Source organism: Lepidochelys kempii, chromosome 4, assembly GCF_965140265.1.
Source record: "Lepidochelys kempii isolate rLepKem1 chromosome 4, rLepKem1.hap2, whole genome shotgun sequence".
In the NCBI taxonomy this organism is placed as follows: Eukaryota; Metazoa; Chordata; order Testudines; family Cheloniidae; genus Lepidochelys; species Lepidochelys kempii.
The window spans coordinates 55,246,278-55,268,276 of record NC_133259.1 but is presented as its reverse complement, the minus strand read 5'-3'; the positions used below and the strand labels follow the sequence as shown (position 1 = coordinate 55,268,276).

General features: G+C 39.5%; 1 protein-coding gene across 1 annotated transcript in view; it reads right to left on the bottom strand.

Moving 5' to 3' along the window:
- EDNRA (endothelin receptor type A) overlaps positions 1 to 2,665 on the bottom strand; it is a 40,177-nt gene extending 37,512 nt beyond the window's left edge. Inside the window, exon 1 of the mRNA XM_073341301.1 lies at positions 2,474 to 2,665. The gene's annotated coding sequence lies outside the window, so the exon portion shown is untranslated. The remainder of the gene's footprint in view (positions 1 to 2,473) is intronic.
- Positions 2,666 to 21,999: the final 19,334 nt, after the last annotated feature.

Here is a 21,999-nt window from a genome sequence, read left to right as displayed (position 1 = left end):
TTTAAATCTGCTACATATACTAGTAGGCTAGTAGAAATTTATCCTGGATATTTCAGAATTCCAATGCAGCTCATGTTCAGATGTTAATGGTAGATAAGTTAATTATAATTGTATAAAAAAGCAAACATGATAGATATTGCATACTAAATACTTGGCATGACATCCCAAGGAATAACCCATGAAATCTGCTGCTTTTAAAGGGCACATCAGTAGTAGGACATTCTTCCACCACAAGTGTGACCCTGAGTAACAGAAAAGTCTGTGGCCTATTTACTGCAGTGGAGGATGGTTATCATCAATATTAGTAATGCTGCATCATGCTTCAGGTCATAGAAACCACTCTGGGATTCTCTTTTGTGAAGTTTAGTGCTCACTCTCAAGCCCCAAAGATTTTTTCCCTTCCCTTCAGCTCAGTGTGACAAACTATCACAAGACATCTCTGTGTGAACTAGGATAAAGTCAAGGGCAGTGTTGAGCCAAACTGGAGATTTGAAAGTCCAGTGCTGCGTAATATTACTCGGAGAACTTGAATGAAGGAGTTGCAGAGGTACTTTTAAGTTAATTAATTCCAGAATATGTGGAGATTCCCCTCCTATTTTTCCCTAAAGGATTATTAAACAGAATAACAGTGAAGAATTTACAGTAGAAAGCAACGAGAGTTCACTGACACCGGGCATTTGGGCACTATCATAATACAAATATTTAGTACTACTGCCTACTATGCTCTTCCATTCCAGTAGGTGGTATGTAAAGAGTCTTGAGTGTGTAACAGGAGCATACACATCCCTAATATCTGTATGCGTGTATTTTGCATAGAGTATGCCTGTGTTTGTCCTCAGTGGTACAAATTCTGACCTGCTTCATTGGTGTAGCTAAAACCATAATCCGGCCCACTATATTAGTCTATGTATATGATCACAAACCCAATTAACTGGTATCTGTCTAAGATATTTACTTTAAAAATGCTTGTTCGACTAGTGTCTCAGGACCACTAGCAATACTTTGCACTGGTTTAGTGCTTTCAGTTTAGGATTCTAAAGCACTTCATAATAATTTTACAACAACAATTTTACAAATGGGGAAAATTAAGTCACTGAGAATTGCAGCGTCTTGTCTTGTTCAGACAGTAAATCAGTGATACAGCCAGGTATAGAATCCAGATTTTCTAATACCTAGTCCTTTGCTTAAACCATGCCACTAACCTTCTCTTTCTCAGTTTATGAACTTTTTATGTGCAAATTTGATATATTACTTATATCCCACATAAATGTGATGTCAACATGGTAGTCATACAAACAACAGGATGAATGATGTACAGAATACCCAAGACCCCAAGAAGAAACCTTTCCTGAAGAGGTAGAAAAATCGAAATGAAAAGAATTCCCATATACTAATTCCAAGAACATGGATTCATGATATACATATTCCAAGATATGGAGTCACTGACAAATCCTCCACTACTATGTGCGTATTTTCAGAGTGCCTGTATGGTGTGTAATAGCAGTGCACAAGCACCCCACTGCATGCAATATAATAATACTTGTGTTAACTGTCTGTGAGAATACAATATAATAGCCCATTGTATTTACATAATCTCAGTATCGAGAATAGCTAAGGAATTTCTGTGCATTTACAGGCCATATGCATGTGGTGTCAGTGTGTCACTGACACAATGACAGGTTTCAGAGTTGCAGCCGTGTTAGTCTGTATTCGCAAAAAGAAAAGGAGTACTTGTGGCACCTTAGTACACTTAGTACTACAGCTCACTTCATCGGATGCACGAAAGCTCATGCTCAAATAAATTGGTTAGTCTCTAAAGTGCCACTAGTACTCCTTTTCTTTTTACTAACACAATGGTACACAAAATTTCTTACAACCAGCACGGGACGTTGAGAATAAAACTCCTAACTTCCCAACAACAAATATCCTGCTAGGGAGAGTAAAGCCAGGACAGTCCCCATGTCAAGATTTTCAAAACCAAACCGGGCAGTTTGAAATGAATTGTTTAATTGATTAAACACTATTGAGATTTGTAAACATTTAATTCATTAAATTAAAAAGGCCAAAAGACACATGAGGTTTAAAATGGGATCTAATAAACTTAACTAGGACAGAAGTTTCAAAGCAATTACAATAAAAAGTACTGAAAAAAATAATTTTCTCCTAGTTAGATCTCACTAAACAAAGTGTAATTGGTTGTGGGATATCTGCCCTTTTCCCTTCTTCCAACACAAAAGAAAACACCCTCCCTTCTAGCACTGTCAAAAGATCAGTTCCAAAATGCAAGTGGCAAAGCATTACCATCCACAACTCCCCTTCAGTACTGGGTATCTGTTATGCTCTATACATTTTAAACTTTTTAAAAAAATATTTATTGCAAAGGTAAAATAAGATTCCTGATAACTAACACACACTTTTATCATCATCACCCAATCCCTTTCTGAATTGTTAAGGATAAGTGCTAAAACCATACCATGAAGCTCCCTTGGCTCTTATCCAGGAACCATACAGCTGCTTCTGCCCCCAATTCCGTGCATAGAAGACTGCAAACTCACTCCAAGTGTAGTTCAGGCTGCTGCTGAGAATTTCCTCAGTGTGGCTTCTTCTGGGGAAGCCTTACCAAATCCTTTCTCAGTGTGACTGGGTGGGATTGGAAATCTCCACCTCCACTGTATCAGCAAGAGAGAGAGAGAGAGACAGAGATGTCAGAACGTCCCCTCTTTCTGTCCCCTCCCCCATTTAACCCCCCCTCCAAACCTTCAGCCCAGACTGAGACCCTGCCAATGTTAAACACAAAGGCTGCTTCCCGGGCACAAGGGAACAGTGAGTTGTTTAACCATTTCCTCCCTGAAATGGAGTTAACCTAATATGCTGGGTTCATTTAAGCAATAGATCATAGAAATCCACTACAGTAGCTTTCTGTTAAAGAAGCCCAGACAGTCCATTGAAACACTGGACAAAAGAGCAAAGTAGGAGGCATAAGACAGATAAGCACAGTGGGAAAACATTGGCTCTTGAACATTTCCATAACCTTTGCTTTGTAATTTCCCATTTGTTATGATTAAAAGACTTTTACAAGAGAGTGACTAAAATATGATTTGTAAAGTGTTAAAAAACCTGATCCAGAAAGTCAGATTGCCCAGAGGCAGAATTCTCCAAACTGTGGTCCATGGATAGCTTGGTGGTCACATGTTGCTATATCTCCTCCTCCCGATTTCCAACGGCTAAACATTAAAAAAGTCAGTGAAAATACATTATATTTCCTAATATTGCTGTGTTTCCTAATATTTCCTAGTATTATTCTTCCAGGTGAGCAATATCTTGTGTAGGTGTAGTTGCCTCAGAGATGTTAAGCATTTGTGAATGGGAGGGTGTACTGTCCATGGAATTGCAGATGAGAGGGGAGGTGTCCATGAGACAGTCACTCTATTCAAATGAAATCCATGCTCTCAAAAGTTTGAGAAGCCCCACCTTATGGTCATGAACCTTCTTCACTCTGAGAAAAGTATGATTATCTCACCGAAGGCACCTGTCTCCAGTCACAGGGCCTTCGGCACAGTAAAAAAATTGGGCTAGGATAAGTGTCGTATTAAAGCAGTCCAGGAATGCAAGCACACTACAACCCAGGGCTCTATGGATATGGCTACACAACAACAAAAACAAAACCCCACGGCTGGCCCATTCCCGGCAACTTGGGCTCATTGGGCTTGGGCTGTGGGGCTGTTTCATTGCTGTATAGACTTCTGGGCATGGGCTGGAACCTGAGCTCTGGGACTCTCCCACTGCAGAGAGTCATAGAGTCTGAGCTCTAGCCCGAACCCGGACTACACAGAAATGAAACAGCCCCGCAGCCCGAGCTTGAGTCAGCTGGCATGGGCCAGCCATGGTTTTTTCTTTGCTTTGTAGACATACCCTATCTGGTCCAGGCCCCACCTGTGGTTGGTATGGCAAGAGCAGAGGGGCCCACTTCTCTCTCAGAAAAACGGAGGTGTCAGGGCCTTTCTCCAACCCCCACGAATGGAAGGAGAGGCCCATGTCTTTTTGGGAGCAGCAAAGGTCCTCTTTTCTCCAGTAGAGAGGCAGACGAAGTGGGAATTGATACTCTGGTCCTTACCCCAGCAGTTGAGGTGCACCTGATTGTGTAGGTAGGAAGGTCCTTCCCAGAATGTTCTTCTGGGATATTGCTGATAGTGCCTTCCCATCCCAACCTGAGCAGTAGGTCTTGGAGTTAACACCCCCATTTAAATTAATAGGGCAGTTTACTCCTCTTGGAGCTATTGTTTCAGGCTCTCTGTAGACTCATGCAGATGTCACAGTATCAGTTACATTTTAGTTTATGTTTTCAAACTTTTCTTTTAAACCATGAGAGCTGGAAATATTTTTAAAATGAGAACTCAGATTTTGATGTAATCACATGACTCCGAGAGCCTGAGTCTAGGCAAAGGCCTGTAGTGCCCATGTTTTCATCCAGCTCTGGCTGAGATGATCTGATACTCCATGAAAGCTAACCAGTGTTGTCTTTGACCCCTGGCTGAAGCATTTTAAGATCTTCATTTCAAGAGCTAATTTTGGCTTCCCAAGTGGTTACATCAGAGGAATAGCTTTATAAACTTTTGTGAACTCCTTTTTGAGCACTAAAAGACAACCCTGCTCAATTTGATGTCAACATTTGCAGTTCTAAAAGATTAGGAATAGATTAGGAAGAATGGATCAAGATGGTGGAGCCACACAGTCTGCAGAACGTGGAGATTTGGTAACCAGGTCATATGAGAAATTCATTTACACTTGCTCTGAGTATTGGATAGTAAATTTTCAGAAACTGAAATTTCTCTAAAATACTCTTTTAGACCAACTAAGTGAAAAGATTGATAGATTTCAAAATCGGCTAACAGCCGTGGGAAAAAGAGTTGTGGCATCTGAATCAGTCCAAATGACAGGCACTTTTATGTATCTCCTAGAAAACCAGCTCACTTACTTGATGAGTAAGAACACTGACTATCTTAAAAGAAACATAATCCCTTGTTTAGAAACTCTTCAAAAGCCTGAAATTTGAAAAGTCAAGCAGAAAAGCTTAACTCAACATATCTTAAGGTATGTTTTATATTAAATTAATGCCGTTATGTAATTAAACTGGAAATATTGTTTGTTTAAATGAAAGGTATTTAAATAATTCATATTTATTAGTTTTATTGTACATACTTAGAGTCACTGATATGTTTTTATTAGGAATCATCTTGTGCAAAAATTGTATTGACAATTATTGATGATCCAGACTGAGTGCAGTCTGCACTTTCCATATAATCAACAGACTATGCATTCATTAAGGAGTATCATTTATATCTTTCTCATAGACCTCTAAACAGTCTCAACATCCTGTTCCTTTCCTATGGCTTATTGATCCTTATGACTAACTTGCTGAATAGGAGTAAACTTGAATTTCTGCTGTCATTCAAGCCCACATCTTACCTTACTGATTTATAACTAATCCAATCAATTTGGAAGGTTCAAACAACACACTCCAAATTATGCCATGTTTAATTATATGTATTGAATATTAAACAAAATAAAAAAAATTCATAGTACTTGTAAAACTCTCTCCTACAAATTACAATAAAAATATAAAAAGAGAAAAGAGAGAGAGGGCTGTTATCATAGGACATAATTCTATTATTGCCCAGTCAGCCTATCTAGTGTTAACTATGCAGTATGACAATATTAATGTATGGTTAATAATGGTTCTGTGTTCTTTAATGACTGGACCTTTGTTCTGTCTTTAATCGTGACAGTTTACCCTCAGCAGAGTTGTATATTTAGTTTTAATGTATATAAAATCTGGTTTAATTTAGAAGTTTCATATAATTAGTCAGCCGATTACCAACTAGTTTACCTATGGACAAGGCTCTTAAGTTTTTGTTTTTACCGAAAATTCCCAACGTTAGCAAAAGTTATTTGCTTTTCACCAGTTTTCACTTGAATTTTGAATACATGTACTCAAGTACATGAAATTACTGCTTATATCAAGAAAATAGAATAGATTACAGTAGGTAGATGTGTTTATGCTAATAAATTAGTTTAATTGTAAATGTGAGGCTGTCTGTAAAGTGAGGAAATGTAGTGGAAGGTACACACATGCAGGCATATGGCAAAAACAACTCCCCAGACCCAGCTTCCCTGTGCTGCAAGGAGAGATGGCAGCTTGGTAACTTGGGCAGACCCTACGGGAGCCCAGGGAGATTTCCCCATACCCAGCTCTCCCTCCCTCCCTTCCTCCCCCCCCCCCCCGGAAAGGGAGATAGCTGCTTGGTGATGTGGGCAACCCAGGTTATCAAATTGCCATCTCTCCTTCTGGAATGGGTAGCAGAGTCAGAAGTACTCTTTCTTTTCCCTGTTTGTTGCTTTTCTTCTTTTCTCCAATCCCCCAATATTAACCCTGATATTTGCCCAGAAACTCTGAGTTGATTTTTTGTAGTGTTTTTCATCCATTTTTTATTTTTTGTAATCAAGACATGGCTAATTTTAAACTAAATAAAAAACAAAAATGAAGGGCCTTAGCTATGAAAGGTACCCTGCAAAGTAAAACAACATTAAGCAAAATGCAATCTGCCATAGATGCTGAGAAGGTATTCTGTAGGGTTCTTTGGGCCTACATTCTTTTAGTACTAGAGAAATTTTGGCCTTTGTTATCTGTAAGTCTCTGTATGCATTCCTTTATTTGAACAGATCCCGATTAGAGACTTTCTCCTGAAAAAGTGGCACAGTGCAGGAATGTTCTCTCACCTCTCCTGTCAGTTCTCTCCACTGAACCACTTGCAATAGCTTTAAGAGATTCAGCGCATCATAATATTCATGATGACATAATTATTGGCTGTGCTGATAGACATCCTATTATATTTCAGTGAAACACAAGCTTTCATTCTATACCTTAAATAATTCTTAAAGGCGTACAAGGACTATGTTTTGAGAGCTGAATGCGATTGACCTTTCAATGAGATGCTAAGTACTTTCTTATGCTGATGGTCCCCTGAGGAATTCAGGTGTCAAGGGGGCACAACTTTCACCCAGTTTAACTAAACTAATAATGCCAAACCTGCAACCCCTTTTATAAACTTGCCCTTCAAAGGTGGCATAATTTATCATTATCTATGTTTGGATGAGTTAACTGGATTAAAATGTATGTTACCTGGGTACTATAGTACCCACAAATCTTTCTAGTACTGCTACCTGGTTGGTATAAAAAAAGGAGTAGATAAAATGAATATGCAACAATTTTTATAGCTTGAAAAGTGCCCCCAAATCCATTTGCTGAGGTTCAAAATAAAGAAAACATACAAGGATACTAACACCCTCCCTGTCATTGCAATCTGGACAACTGTAATTTAAGATGTTTGGAACAGGTTGGATTTTACAGAAACTCGAAACAGCCCTCCAGGGCAAAACATTGAAACAGCTTGTTACTCTTATTCTTTCCAACTTGATTTATGACAGATACTAGTCTCCCTCAGGAGATCAGACAAAATCCTATCCGAGGGACCATTCTGCAAATATGGAGAAAAATAATTGGGTACCTTGGTGTAGTGCCAGAACTCACAGTGGCTTCCTGGGTGTATGGGCTATCAGGTTTTCCTCCAGGACCAGATGATGCTAGCTTTAAAAGATGAGATGCCAAAGGTCTGTGAATCATTGGAGATATTTTCTATAGCATAACACTAACAGAATTTTGTACAGCTCAGAATAAAATTTAATCTACCTTCTTGAGCTTTCTCTGCGTATCTACAAGTTAGCCAGTAGTTCTCAACCTATTTACCATTTTGGGCCACATCCAATACTACCTATATTGCCCTCAGCATGTCACATGAGCCGCAGCTCTGTGTTGATTGGGCCGCAAGTGGCTTGCAGGCCACAGGTTGAGTTAGACACTTCCTAGACCAGGTTATTTAAAGAATAAACTGAACAATGAAGAAGAAGCAATTAGAAGATGGTGGCTAACCCATGTAAGCTTCTATCTCTCCCGTACAACTGCATCTCTGAGGAACACATAATGGTGTATAAGCCAAATTCTATAACCTGCACTCAAGACATTAAAATTCCTCTTAAGAATAATCAATAGCAAAAAGCGTTTGAAAACTCCATTGAAATCTCTATTTGCAGCACCCCTAAGCAAGTGCAGTACTTTGTGGTGCATAGACTTTAGTATTTTCCTCCATTTTTGAAGGAAAATAAGCCAGATATACATTTATTCATGTTCCTAAATGTGATTATCAACCACCCTCACTCATACGTTATATATGAAATTGCTGTAACATAAACCCACTTTGGGCACTGATCTCCACCTTTTCATATATCCAGCATGGCAACTGCCTCAAAGTCTACACCTGTGATGGGGTATACAAACCGCGTACCACCAAGGAAGGGGTTAAGCAGCTGCTCTGGGCCTCCACAGCCCCAACCCATCACACCTGCAAAAGCATGCATGGCTTGGAGGAGGAGCTTTAAAGGGGAGCAGGCCAGCTCAGTAAGGCTGCAAACTGTGGAGGTGAGCTGACCTACATTTCTGAGCTCCTGCAGCCTGAGGCCTGACTGTAGTGTGGCCAAACCCAAAGAGAAGAGACTTAGGAGTTGTAGAAGGTCTGAGAATTTATCTTTGATTTCCACTTATTTGATGTGTTTACTTTACCCATTGGAAAAGAGAGGACTGGTAGGAAGTGTGATCTAGGGAGGCAACAGTATAGCACTTTGGTAGTGCAGGATGTAGCTGCCTACACTGGGTCCTGCATTGGAACACGGTGGATAGGATTGGCCTAGGTTCTCCTACCATCCTTTAAGGTGTGCCAAAACAGAAGCAGACCCCTGATACCATGAGTCAAAGGGAGAGAAGGTCCTGAAGCCTGAAGGACAAGACACTGACACCCTCAATTAACCCAGAAGGCTACTCTGTTCTTGAACTCTTTGTGTACCCCAAAAGGGGCAGACCTGAAACACGTGACCTGATCAGAGGGGGCCGGGTCATGGAAGGACCAGATATCCGCAGCACCAGAGCAACTGTCAAAAAGGACATACTCTGGATCCCTGACTTTTTACTTATAACGCTGACTCTTGACCCTTTTCTTCATTAGTTGTCCACCAACCTCACTTGAATCCTGGGTCCAGTAGCTCCTCCACTTAGGCGGGGGGAGAGGCCTTCAGATGTGGATGGGCTTGCGCCTACTCGGCTCCCAGACTTCAGTAGGTGTGAACTGGGGTACCAGGAGAGAAGAGGACCTGCCATGCCCTGCGTGACCACTAGATGAGTGAACCCCTTCACAAAACCATTATTATACATTCTGGGAACCAACCTTATCTGTGGCTAGCATTGTAGGTAACTGAATATAATGTGTGAGGGAACGTGTATATTAGTAGAGATGCAAAGAATGAAATATTTTAACTGATCTAATGTCATACTCATTGAAGTTTGTAAAAATCTGATTGCTTTTCATAAAATACACAGAAAGTCACTGTTTCCCAGTAAGTGCTTTATTTACAGTATGGTTCCTGTAATGACATACTTATTAATCCTACTCCACCTAAATGATAAGCACAAATAAACCCTCTATTCCTGTGCCAAGTGCAGTTTATTCTCTCCCTCCTTTCATCACGTTCCCAGAGTACTACAGCCACTAATAACATTGATTTATAATTCTAAGGAGGACATTTTTATATTAGATCATCGTAATTAGGTAGAGGTTCAGAGTAGTGCCACTGAAGACTCTCCATGATGACCTTGTATGGGCTTAGGCAAAAGGCTGTGGTGGAATGTGAGGAAGGGATAGAGGATCCATGTTTACATGACATAGTAGAGCCAACACTTCCTACAACTGGTTCTGGAAGAGCTGCAGCTACTATTCCAGCCCATGGATGAGAATATTAGTCAGGGGCTGAGGATGTGGAATGGGTTTTGGAGCTGTGTTGCAGCCTGTTGTGGTCTCACCATCCCAGAGCATCCCCCCAAGGTGTGACACAGTATTTCAGAGACACTGCTTTGCTCTCCTCCTCAAGACTTCAGTGGTCTGGTACAGTGGTGACTTGGTCCTCCTGCCAGGTCACATTATAGTTCCACCCCTTTTGGGGTATTTATGTGGCAAAAAAATAGTGTCTGGCAAATAGTGATAACCTACACAACCTCGTCTGTCCCTCCTGGGCTCCTCTTCAGCCTCACTTTTCTTCCAGAGTAATGGAGTCCCTCATCAAATCTTAAAAAAACCCCAAAAACATTTCTTCTGGTGCCCTTTGTCTTGAGCTTTTAGTCCATTTTACACTCTTCCCATTGCTCCACTCTTCTGCAGAACATCAACCTACATGGCTAAATCCTTGGAATCTTGCCACTGTTTCAAGGCCCACAAAGAGCTAACTCCACCCCTTTCCTATAGATATCTGGCTACCTGGCTTCCATCAGGCCTTTCCCACAGAAAAAGAAGTCCAGGCCACCTCTTTCCTGGATCTACTTTTCATACAGCACTGAACTCCTTCCCTTAAACTCCTCCCTCCTGAGTCTGTCTCACCCTCGAGATGTAACAAAATGGGGCTAAAAGAGATCTTGGGCTCTTGGTTGCTGTACAGTTTATACACCCCATCACACAGCCTCACCCAGTGATCCTGATTTGGGGGCGTGTGAATTTTACCTTCCAAATCTCTGTGCACTCCACTTGTATAGAATGTGACTTCTCCAGCTCTCTGTGAGTGAAGTTGATTTCACCCTCTATTTCAGCGGTGGGCAAATGTTTTGGCCCAAGGGCCACATTGGGGTGTGAAACTGTATGGAGGGCCGGGTAGGGAAGGCTGTGCCCCCCAAACAGCCTGGCCCCTGCCCCCTATCCACCCCCTCCCACTTCCCACCTCCTGACTGCCCCCCTCAGAATCCCCGACCTATCCAATGCCCCCTTCTCCTTGTCCCCTGACTGCCCCCTCCCAGGACCCCCCTGCCCCAAACTGCCCCCCCCAGGATCCCACCCCCTATTCAACCCCCCTTCTCCCTGTCCCCTGACTGCCCTGACCTATCCACACCCCCGCCCCCTGACAGGCCCCCCGGGATTCCCATCCAACCCCCCCTGTTCCCCATCCCCAACCGCCCCAGAACCTCCGCCCCATCCAACTGCTCCCTGTCCCCTGACTGCCACCCCGAACTCCCTACCCATCCCCTCCACTGCTGCGCAGGCGTGTGCATGCGCCGCAGCTGCCCCCTTACCACGCCGCTCAGAGCTGCAGGAGCTCGCAGCCCCGCTGCCCGCACAGTGGCGTGGCTGCAGGGGAGGAGGGACAGCAGGGGAGGGGCCAGGGGCGAGCCTCCCTGGCCAGGAGCTCAGGGGCTGGGCAGTATGGTCCCGCAGGCCCTAGTTTGCTCACCTCTGCTCTATCTGAAAGATGTAAAGCTCCTCCAGTTTAATATATCTTATTACAGTTGTGCTAAACTTGGTTACCCATAGATTACATTATTTGTGTATAAATGAAATGATTTTAGAGAAGAATGATACAATAGCTGTAATAAGAAAGGAGATCACTGGCCGTTTAGCATGCAGCTTACAGAATCGCTAACCTGAATCTTTTCCTGCCTTCAATTCTGACCCTTTCTGCATCCCCCAGGAATATTTTTGCATATTTTGTTTGATATTATAGTCTAAGAATAAACTCAGGAAACAATGTCTGGGAGAGGTAGGAAGTGCTGCTCTGTGTTATAGTTTGTCAGCATCAAACCATTGGGGATATAAAACAAAATGTTATGTTTATTTTTCTCTTTAAACTTGAAAATTGTTACAGTTACAGTAGTTTTTCATTTATTGGAAAAAAACTATCATAAACAGAGAGTCTCAGCATCACAAAGAATATACCGTGTCAAATCACGTCCCCTCCTGCCAAACATATTTCATCCAAGATCCATGGTTTGCAGAGACTGGAGGGGATTTTAGGAAAGAATATAAGTAGTAATATCTCTATACTTTTACTCTTTGTATATTTTTGACAGGTTTCTATGCCCCCTGTTATATTTTGTCCCACCCCCTTTTTGCCCCAAGAGTTGACTGTATGGTATCAAAGTCCCTCTTACCTGTCCCAGGAGCCCCAGGTATCATGTTTGGATATGTGCATTTTTGGTACTATTGGCCATTTTGAGGGGGAGGGATTTTTAGATTTTATTTAATTTATCCTTACTGGAATCATTAAAATAAATGAATACCTATAGATTTCATGCCTTTTCCTCATTTTAAGAGGAACATGTGCTTGTTATACATTTAGTACACATCTAAAGTTATTAAAATTGTACAACGTCAACAAAGGAGAAGTGTCAATACATATATCCATGAAAGTTTTTTTTTAAAAAGCACAGAAAGGAAAAAAGGCAGAGAGAAGAGAAAAGCATCTCACCTCACAGACTGTTACTAGCCAAATGACAGAAATCCCTGTTCTTTAACCAGATGGAATCATATATCATAAAATATGAAATTGCATTACATTTCATGAAGGTTTTTCTAACCCCATGGCCTTTTGTGGAATTATTCATTGTGGTACATTAAATTGTAACTGAAAGATAAAATGCCATCCAAAATGAGCATGTATGTAGATTTCTTTAGAAAACTTTTTACAAAACTTATGCAAATTTAGCACTTAGCCTTATTTGTTTTTTAATTCTGGATCAGGAATAACATTTCCTCTTTTTAGACAATTCCTTTAGCAATTGTCTTGAAAAACAGATAGAGAACCTAATGTAGTTACATGCCGAACCCTTATTCAAATTTCCCTTATTCCATTTACTCAAAGTAATGTCTTCCTTCATAACATTGCATATTTACTAGAAATTAGCAACTGTATTAGAGGCCTCTTAATTTTAGAAAAGTTTTTGAAGGACAGATAAATTAAAAGAATATTTTAGCAAAATATACAACATACGTTTTAGTAATAAAACAAAAATGGAGTATTCGGGAAACCTATATTTTAGTTTTTGGGAGGCAGTAGATACATACAAAATGTTCTCCAGAAAATCCTATATATCTTTTCTTGACTTTTTTAAATTAAAAACTGCCATTTTTTCCATATTTCTTCTGTTAATCATACAATTTTTAATCATGTCTATGAAATAAAAAACATCAAATAAAGTCTTAAAAAATAAACTATACTAAACTTTTGAAAGTTTAACATGTAAAAACAGAGTATGGGGATATGAGAGCTGATTTGGATTTTAGGGGAAACTTTGACAACGGATTGAATTTTTTTTGGTTTGACATTGTTTTGTACCCATCCTTTCATAGTTGTCGTGCGATAGCATGGACAAGTGTTTGTCACGCAGAAACTCTACCAAACTTCCTGAGGCATTATTGTTTTGCCAAACTATCTAATTGCTCTTTCACAGGTTATCAGAATATATATGGAATATATAATATTCAATAAAAGCACTGGGCAGATGACCTACTTGGTAATACTTTGTAATAGTACCTGCAAAGCAACTATTACATTTTATTTGTTTTTGTTTTATTTTTCGTCACACTGAAGGGGCCCTAAAGAATTATTTTTCCAGTTCTTATAAACAACTTTACCTTATACTTTTATACAAGATGTAACTCTAGTTAATTTACAGTGTTAAATAATGTAAGACAATATACAATATACATGAGAAATTACTGAAAAAAAGAGGACTAATGGTGACTAAAGCCTTAATGCAGGTCATTAGACCTTTTATGATAAACAGTATGTCTAACAGAAGGATATGGAGCAGATGGAAGTTTTTGATTAAAAAAGAGAATTTAGGAAAAGAGGAATGGAGTGTGGGAGGACAGCCTTTACCTCTATCCTTCATGAAGTTACAAAGCTATGACTTGTCTTTTTATTTTTATTTTTTAAATAGTAAAACCCCTGGGTAAAGGATGGCTTTTTACACTGTACCCCGGAATCTTAAATTTTCTTCACAATTTACAAATGGTGAGCCTTTAGTACAGTTATCTCCTATCTTTGTATTTAGAGAAAGTTTTGTTTGGCTGTTTTTTTGTTTGTTTGTTTTTTGCATGCTGTGCAAAATTTTAAAAACAAGCTAACACTATTTTTAAAGGTTGGTAGAATGTATCTTTTAAACATTGTGATGGAATTTTTGTTTTATACCACCTCTTCCTCGTAGATTAAGACAAAATGTTGATGAGAGGTGTTGTGTATGCGTGTGAGCTGGAGGTTACAGTTTGTGCAAAACGAACCATACAATTTAAAGTTTTATACAAGTGCAGAAAAATTAATTATTCTGGGCTGCTTCAGTATGATGATAAATAAAATGGGGAAAGAGTAATTGGTTTGCAGATAGTTCTATTCTTCTTCCTTTTTATTGCAAGAGAGGTGATTAACAGTCAAATAACCAAACCCAGATTAATAAACCAGTGAATAATTTTGGAAGTGGATTGGTTTAGCTTGGTGGAGTTACCTTGTAGCTATAAAATATTGCTACAAATGTAAAACTGTTTTGTTTCGACTGTAATACAGAGCTTTTTTATCAGTCAAAAATGTCTGGGCTTGGAGATGTGCACTAGTGTGGCTCCCAGTGCTTTGCCAATGGCTTTCCACCCCATCATTCTGTTAGGTTTCATCGTAAGTCACAGCTATTCTTTTAGGGTCCAACATGGTCTCATATACAAAAGTTGTTGCTTTTGAGGTACTTCTGTAAAATACCACTAATGTGTAATGATGAGCATATTTGTTATGTTACAGTGTTTTTCTTCCCAGTCAGAAATGACCATTTGTGCGTTTTTGCCCTTGTATATATGGCCAATCCTCCTGATGCAAATTTGCAAAGAATATCATTTGCAATGAATAATTTCATAGAATCATAGAATATCAGGGTTGAAAGGGACCTCAGGAGGTCATCTAGTCCAACCCCCTGCTCAAAGCAGGACCAATCCCCAATTTTTGGCCCAGATCCCTAAATGGCCCCCTCAAGGATTGAACTCACAACCCTGGGTTTAGCAGGCCAATGCTCAAACCACTGAGCTATCCCTTCTCCCCAATTTGACTGACTCTATCAATTATATGCAGGGTATACTGGAAAAATGGAGCTTGCTGTGGCTACTTGTAATTCAGTCAATTGCAGTTTCTTTTGGAGACATTCTGACTCGCCTATGCTTGACTGATTTCTACTAGAAGCTTACTTGTTCAGATGATGAAATCCGTGTACAGAAGCCAAATGCTCAGACGAGCAGGACTAAGAGTCAAAAAGTTTTTGAATAGTAGAAAACTTCCTAACAGCAAGAAGCCAGGTTTTTTTTAAAGGGCCTTGAGGTTAGGTTGGTCAGGCCGAATGGTTATTTAAATACCCTAATTCATAACTATGCAGCGGAGAATAAAACCGTTCTAATGACTCAGGATTAACAGGCTATGGAGCAAAGAGTTTAGGGATCATTAGTGTCTTTAAGGTACAGCCATGTATTGGGGGCATTAAGAAATTGCACTGCTCCAAGGAGAGCATGCTTTCTGATACACTCTTCAGGATTACCGCATATTCACCCCCAAATGGCTGATCAACTCTGTGGCCAATGTGTGAAATGGTAGGCTCCTGACAACTCATCCTCCCTACCCTTTTTAGGGTAGCTTATATCTGAGGAGGTTCATGGAGGGCTCAAGGACTGATATTGTGCCCCCCTACTGGGCAGGGATGTAAAGGGAGGGGCTTCTTGCAGTACCCCCAGCTTCCCCCTACTCTACACTTGTGAAGCAGCTGGGCGCAATCTGGCCTGATCCTAATCCCTTCAGCCCTGATTCAGTAGCCCATCCTAATTTAAATACATGTTTGACTTTAATCCAATTGACTTCAATGCACTTAAATTCTTTGCTGAACTAAGATGAATTTTTGTATGTACTTAAATATGCTTTTCTGAATTGGGGCCTTTGAGGGCAGTAAGAGTTTTTCTATTGAGCAGGTTTGGTTCCTTTTATCATAAAATCACAGTCCAGAAATGATCTTTCTCTCTCTCTGAAAAAACCAACAACCTGAGTTTTTCTTCTGTAGGGTTAGATTTTAGTGATTGGGGTCTGGATATACCAGCTAATTCAGGATGAAAGTAATAAAAGACCTGGAATGTTTCCCAGTAGATAAAGCTCTTAAGTTAAAGTCTCCGACTATGGGTGCAAAATGTTTCTTGTCACACAGAGCACAATGTGTTGACTGAGTCTATGCAAGTGATGTAGGAAAATAAATATGAATGACCTTTTAAATGTTGTGGGTTTCAATGTTTAAAATCATTATTTTCTTTTAAAAATTGTGTTTATTGGTATGTTTTTTGTCTGCAGAGTATGTTAATAAGTAGACATATGCCATTGCAGATACACGTAATACATAACAATTGTTTATTTGCAGAGTGAAATGAAATAGGTTCTCTATACATTGGTCTCCTAGTTGATTTATAAAGCTTTGGTATTGTTTGGCAGTTTTACTTCTTCTCAGTCTGGCTCATTCCATTTAATTTCCGTTAATCTAGTATGTATCCCTTTCTCATCCACATAGGGACTGTTCACTAAGGATATTTTTATTATTGCTATAAAACATATTCAATCACATCAAAGAGCTGGGAGACCAAGTATGGGAATGCCTGAACACTGAAGGGGTCATGCCCCTCTCAGCTCCCACTAATTGTGGTGGTGCCTCTGTACATCAAATCCTCTTTACTTGTTCTATGTTACAGAAATACTAATACTGTAATTCCAGGAAAAAGAACCAGGAGACAGTTTCGCCATTTTACTTTTTTACTGCATCAAATCAAACATTTCCTGGATACTTGAAATTAAACTGCCATTTCATTTGGAAACCTATTAACAATGATATGCATTTACAATAAATAATATAAGATCAAAATTAAGGAATTATTTTGAGAACCTCCACATTGATCATGAACACCATAGAGAATTATGCTTGGTTATTTACTGTAACAGAAGTTTTATGGGTTTGGATTTTATTGACTCAATCCACAATATTTTTACAGTGCAGCTATGGGCCTTTTTCCCATTGGGAGCTGCCCAGTACTGATGAAAGTCAGGCTTTGTATGGAACTAATTCACTCATCAGTACTTGGCTACATTAACAGAACAAAATGTATGTTAAGTCTTGGAACCCTCAGGATAATTGCACTTATCTTGAGGATTCTAAACTAGGGGTTGGGAGTCAAGGAGACTTGGCTCTCATTTCACTCTTCTTTTCCCTACCTCCCAGATCGTCAGGAGCCTTGTTTCTCTTCCTGCTCCTTTCTCTCTAGCAAGGCCCTCTCATATCTTTTCTTGCTTCATATGTGTACCAGAAGGCCCCACAACCCCAGTTGGCTGACATCCTCACATTGTTGATCCCCATTCCCTCTGCTGAGGACCCAATGACTTTTCTCTTCCCAGTCTCTCACACCACTGGAAATGTGCCAGTTCCGTCTGTCACAGATCCTAGAGATTACGCCTTCCTGGCCACTAGGATAGCTGGGAGGGGAATCGAAGCCTGTGTCACTCTGGATCTTCAGGGTGTTTCAAGCTCCTGGAGGCTGAACGGAGACCAGCCACTGCCCCAAATTTGAGGACCCTAGGAACAGTCTCCAGATTCAGACTTTCTATCTAGCACCACTCTTTTGAATATTGGAATCCGTCGCCCAGATGCCCTCTGAGCACAGCACTGACCCTTCAGACTTTCCAGTACTTAAATGCACCCCACACCAAGAACTCCACCCAATAGGTGTGAAGCTTTAACTCTCTCAGGGGAAAACAACATTTGTGAAGCAGTCAATATGCACACACTTGTACAGTGTAACATCTTTATACTCATTTATCCTTAATCATGTGAAGCAGAGGAGAATAGAAATGATAGGAAACAATAAAACATCCTAAATGCAATGTCCCTCAGTAGCTCACCTTTCCCTTTGGAATTCTTGGGGGACCATCTGTGTTCTGGCAGGCAGGGTCCTCTGCCCCCTTACTTATCCTGTCCTTGCAGCAGCCTCCCTTATCTTAATCTGGTACAAAATGGCTCTCACTCCCAGTTCCCCCCTTTTATTAGACTGCTACTCTTCTGCCTTTTGGTGATTTTTCCACTGCTCTCCAAACCTCCTCCCTTCAGACAGGAGGAGGAAGAAGTATCTTCTCCCAGTTAGAACAAACCCATTGTCCCAAGGTGTTTAACTTGAATAGACCATCATTGAGTGGCATGGTACAATCCTGCTAAGAAGTGTTGTTGTAGCTGTGTTAGTCCCAGGATATTAGAGAGACAAGATGGGTGAAGTAATATCTTTTAATCAATGGACCAACTTCTGTTGATGAAAGAGATAAATGTTTGAGCTACACAGACCTGAAGAAGCTCCATCATGTCACACCATGGGAGTAGGGTGGACCATTTTGAAGAATGCACCGCTCCTCCCCTGCTGGCATTCAAGGTCACACTGGAGAGGGTGGAGTGGCACACTCTTCAAAATGGCATGCCCCATCAAATACCAGACAAAACCATGTCTGGTTTTGTCTGAGTACTGTATGGGGGACAAATTCTAGAAAAGCAGGACTGTCTGGTTTAATACCAGATGAATGGCCTATCTAGGTTAGGCATGATCAGTGGAGGAAAGCAAGGATATACGGAAGGCATGCATGGGAAGAAATGGGGTTCCCAGTAAGACCGAGGTAGAGTCAGTCAGGAGAGAAGAAGTGGGGTTCCTGTGGTAGGTTCTACTGAGGTTATAAACATTCTAAACAAGAGATCCAACCTAGTCCTGCCTCCCGTTGACCAGAAACACTTCCTCCTCTGGGGGCAGTCACCTTTAGTCACTCCCCCAAAGTATTTTGAAACTGAGCAATCTTCCAAGTGTTAAACGGTTGGGAATTAGAAAGTATCTTAAGAATTAAAAGAAAATTATGGAAGGCCTTTCATACTAAGGAAAATGGTTAACCATACTAGACCTAATTATATGCTCATCATTTACTTTCTATTTGGTTTTCATTCTTTTCTTGCCACAAGTGCTAATTCTCAGAAAGACTGTTTTTAAACAAGAAATCTGTTCCTTCCCAGTCTGTCTCCTCTTCTTATTTGATTCTGCAGTGAAGTCATATGAGCATGACTTTTTTAGAGGCACGAACCAATTGTGACTCCAGGTGACATCCATAGGAGCTGCTGAAGCCCAGCACTTTACAGTCAGGCTCATAATATTACATTTTTGACAGCACATCAGTTTCAGAGCAACAGACTTGCATGTCACAAACAGGAAAAAACATTCACAGCACAAACAAGGCCACATTTGTCTGTCAGGGTGAAACAGAGAAGAATTTGATTCACTGTAGAAAAAAAATAATAATAAAAATCAGGCACCGTTGGGACCTGTTCAATACCTGGACACAATAGGCTGCATAATGAAAGGAGCTTTCGACTTTATTCAGAGTTATTGTGAATACAGTCAAAAGCCCTGCCATTTTTTTGCTATTGTTAGTAATTAAATAGAACTGTATATTTATTTGATGTGACAACAAGCAGAATAACTTACATTTTTTAAAAATTAACTTTTACTTCTATTTTTCTCAGTTCCTAACTTTAATTTTATTAACAGTAATTGCTTTAGTGTGTTGCCCTACTTAACTTATTAAAAGGCAGGTTTTTTTAATATAAGGAATGAATACACAAATATGAGCATATGCACGCTTTGAACCACTGAGTTCATAATTTGCATCATACCTTCCTAAGGAGAAACATCTGGGAAAACACTTTCAAGTGCCTCATAAATATAAAACTCATCTTTCTTAATCCATAAGTAAATGATGTCATGCTAAACCTTAAGTAGGCCAAATTTAAGGCAGTGGGAATTAAATTTTCTCTTTAGCAAGATGCAAGCTCTCTGGCTGTCTGGCCTTTAGCAATATGAATATATGAAGACCATACAGATCCAAATCATATTTTGCTCAATGTGAGGTTTCACCTTATTTCCACTTCTGTATTAGGAATAAAAACACTAGCCTCCCTGAAAACCTTTTTCAAAATGTTGTTCACTCAAGTCCCACTGAAATCTTTATGGTGCAAAGTTTATGCTTCTAACCCTGGTAGGTTGTGAGATGTCACATCTTACTATCATCAGATTCTCAGTTGGTGTAAATTGGCACAACTCTATTGAAGAAAATGGAACTTTGCTGATTTGCTGACAATGTTTCTTTATAAGCAGAAAAGTAATTTTAGGTTAATTTTTAGGGATTTACAAAATTTATTCTTCCTCTTCCTCTTTTGGTATTTACAAACCCCAGAGATAAAAATATAGTTTCAATAGTTTAAAAAATATGTTTTGTAAAACATTGCTAAAATCGCTTTTCTTTAAAATATATATCATATAAAGAATCAATTATGTATGTGTTTGCCACTTTGGAGTGATTATGGTCATCTCAGACTCACGCCAAGAAGACTTTATTCAGAACTACGCCATTGTGTGCATATATATATGTAAATATATTTGGACCTGGTCAAATACTGCAAACAGTTTTTCACACAAAGTTATTTCAGTTTTTAAATAAATGTACTTCAACCACATTCATAACCCTTTTGTGTTTATATTTCATGAATGTTCTGCCAAATGAATTTATTATGGCTGGAAACGTTTGCCTATATCAATAGCGTTGAAAAGTTTTGGTAATCTCTGTGTTTCTGCCAGAAACTTTATTCTAAGAAACAGAAATTTTTGCCTTGTGTTCTGGGTCCAGTCAAACCAGCTTGAATTTCAAATAGTGAATATGTGCACTGAGCACTCTGTGAATGAACCCTGATAATATGTATTTACAGAATATTTTCTGTTCAATCATTTAAAAATGAATATGAGAGATGAGAATACAAGAATAATGAATTGAGAAAAAAATCACAATTTTAATAGATAATTAGCAAACAAAAAGATGAAATTCATTAAATGAGTTATTTGTAAAGGAGAGATTGAAATCATGGGGGAGGGATAGCTCAGTGGTTTGGCCTGCTTAAACCCAGGGCTGTGAGCTCAATCATTGAGGGGGCTATTTAGGGATCTGGGGCAAAAATAAGGGACAGTACTTCATCCTTCTGGGAAGGTAGGGAACTGGACTCAATGACCTTTCAAGGTCCCTTCCAGTTCTATGAGACAGCTATATATCTCCATATTAACTTGTTATTTGCATAGCTGTATCATGAATAGATGAGGGGCCAAAACTGAGACTGAATCTGAATGAATATAGGTGTCAGAAGTATTCAGATTCAAATACCTGGATCAAAAACTGCAGCTAGTGTTTTTGATCATGTGTTGCATCCATTTAGAAAATTCCTATTTTCTAGTTCTTGTTTTGTGGCACTCAAATCACGTGCAAATCACTTCTTATGAGATTTTGGGCAAAAAAGACTGGAAAACTCACAAGAACCAGTAATCTCATGAGAGTTTAATCCATTTAGGACTGAAATCTCATGGGAACAGATTGTAAGATTTTGGTAAAATTGAATTAAGACTAGAACCCTAACTCCAATTTGGCCTTGAACCTGCACCTCAGATCTGAAGCCTAACCTTTACCTGGACCTGGGTTTGAATACTGATTCTACCTGTGGAATCTATGTTAAAAATAGAGCTTATGGGGCGGGAGGAGCAGTAAAAATGAGAGAATATATTTGACATTTTTTACTGTTTTCTTGACACTTCAAAAAATGTTAATATGTCAAGATCTTTCTATGGTCAAAAAAATATTTACCAGCCATATAGCTGGTTGAAATCCCCAAAATATTTAGACACACTTTTTCTTGTTCTTTTTTGTTTGTTTTTGTTTTAATTGAAAATTGAATTTTCAACAACAACAACAAATAATCAAGAGCTCTATATTTGGGAAATCTTAACCATTTCTATTAAACAGTATTCCGTTTCCAGCTACTTTCATGGTTTATTGCTTTCCCTTAGATTAAAGAACTTAAATTCACATCCATGTATATTTAAATATGCATATCTGTACAAAAATACTAGATTATTGGAAGAACTTGCCTATTGTTCAAATTCATATATAAAAATACCC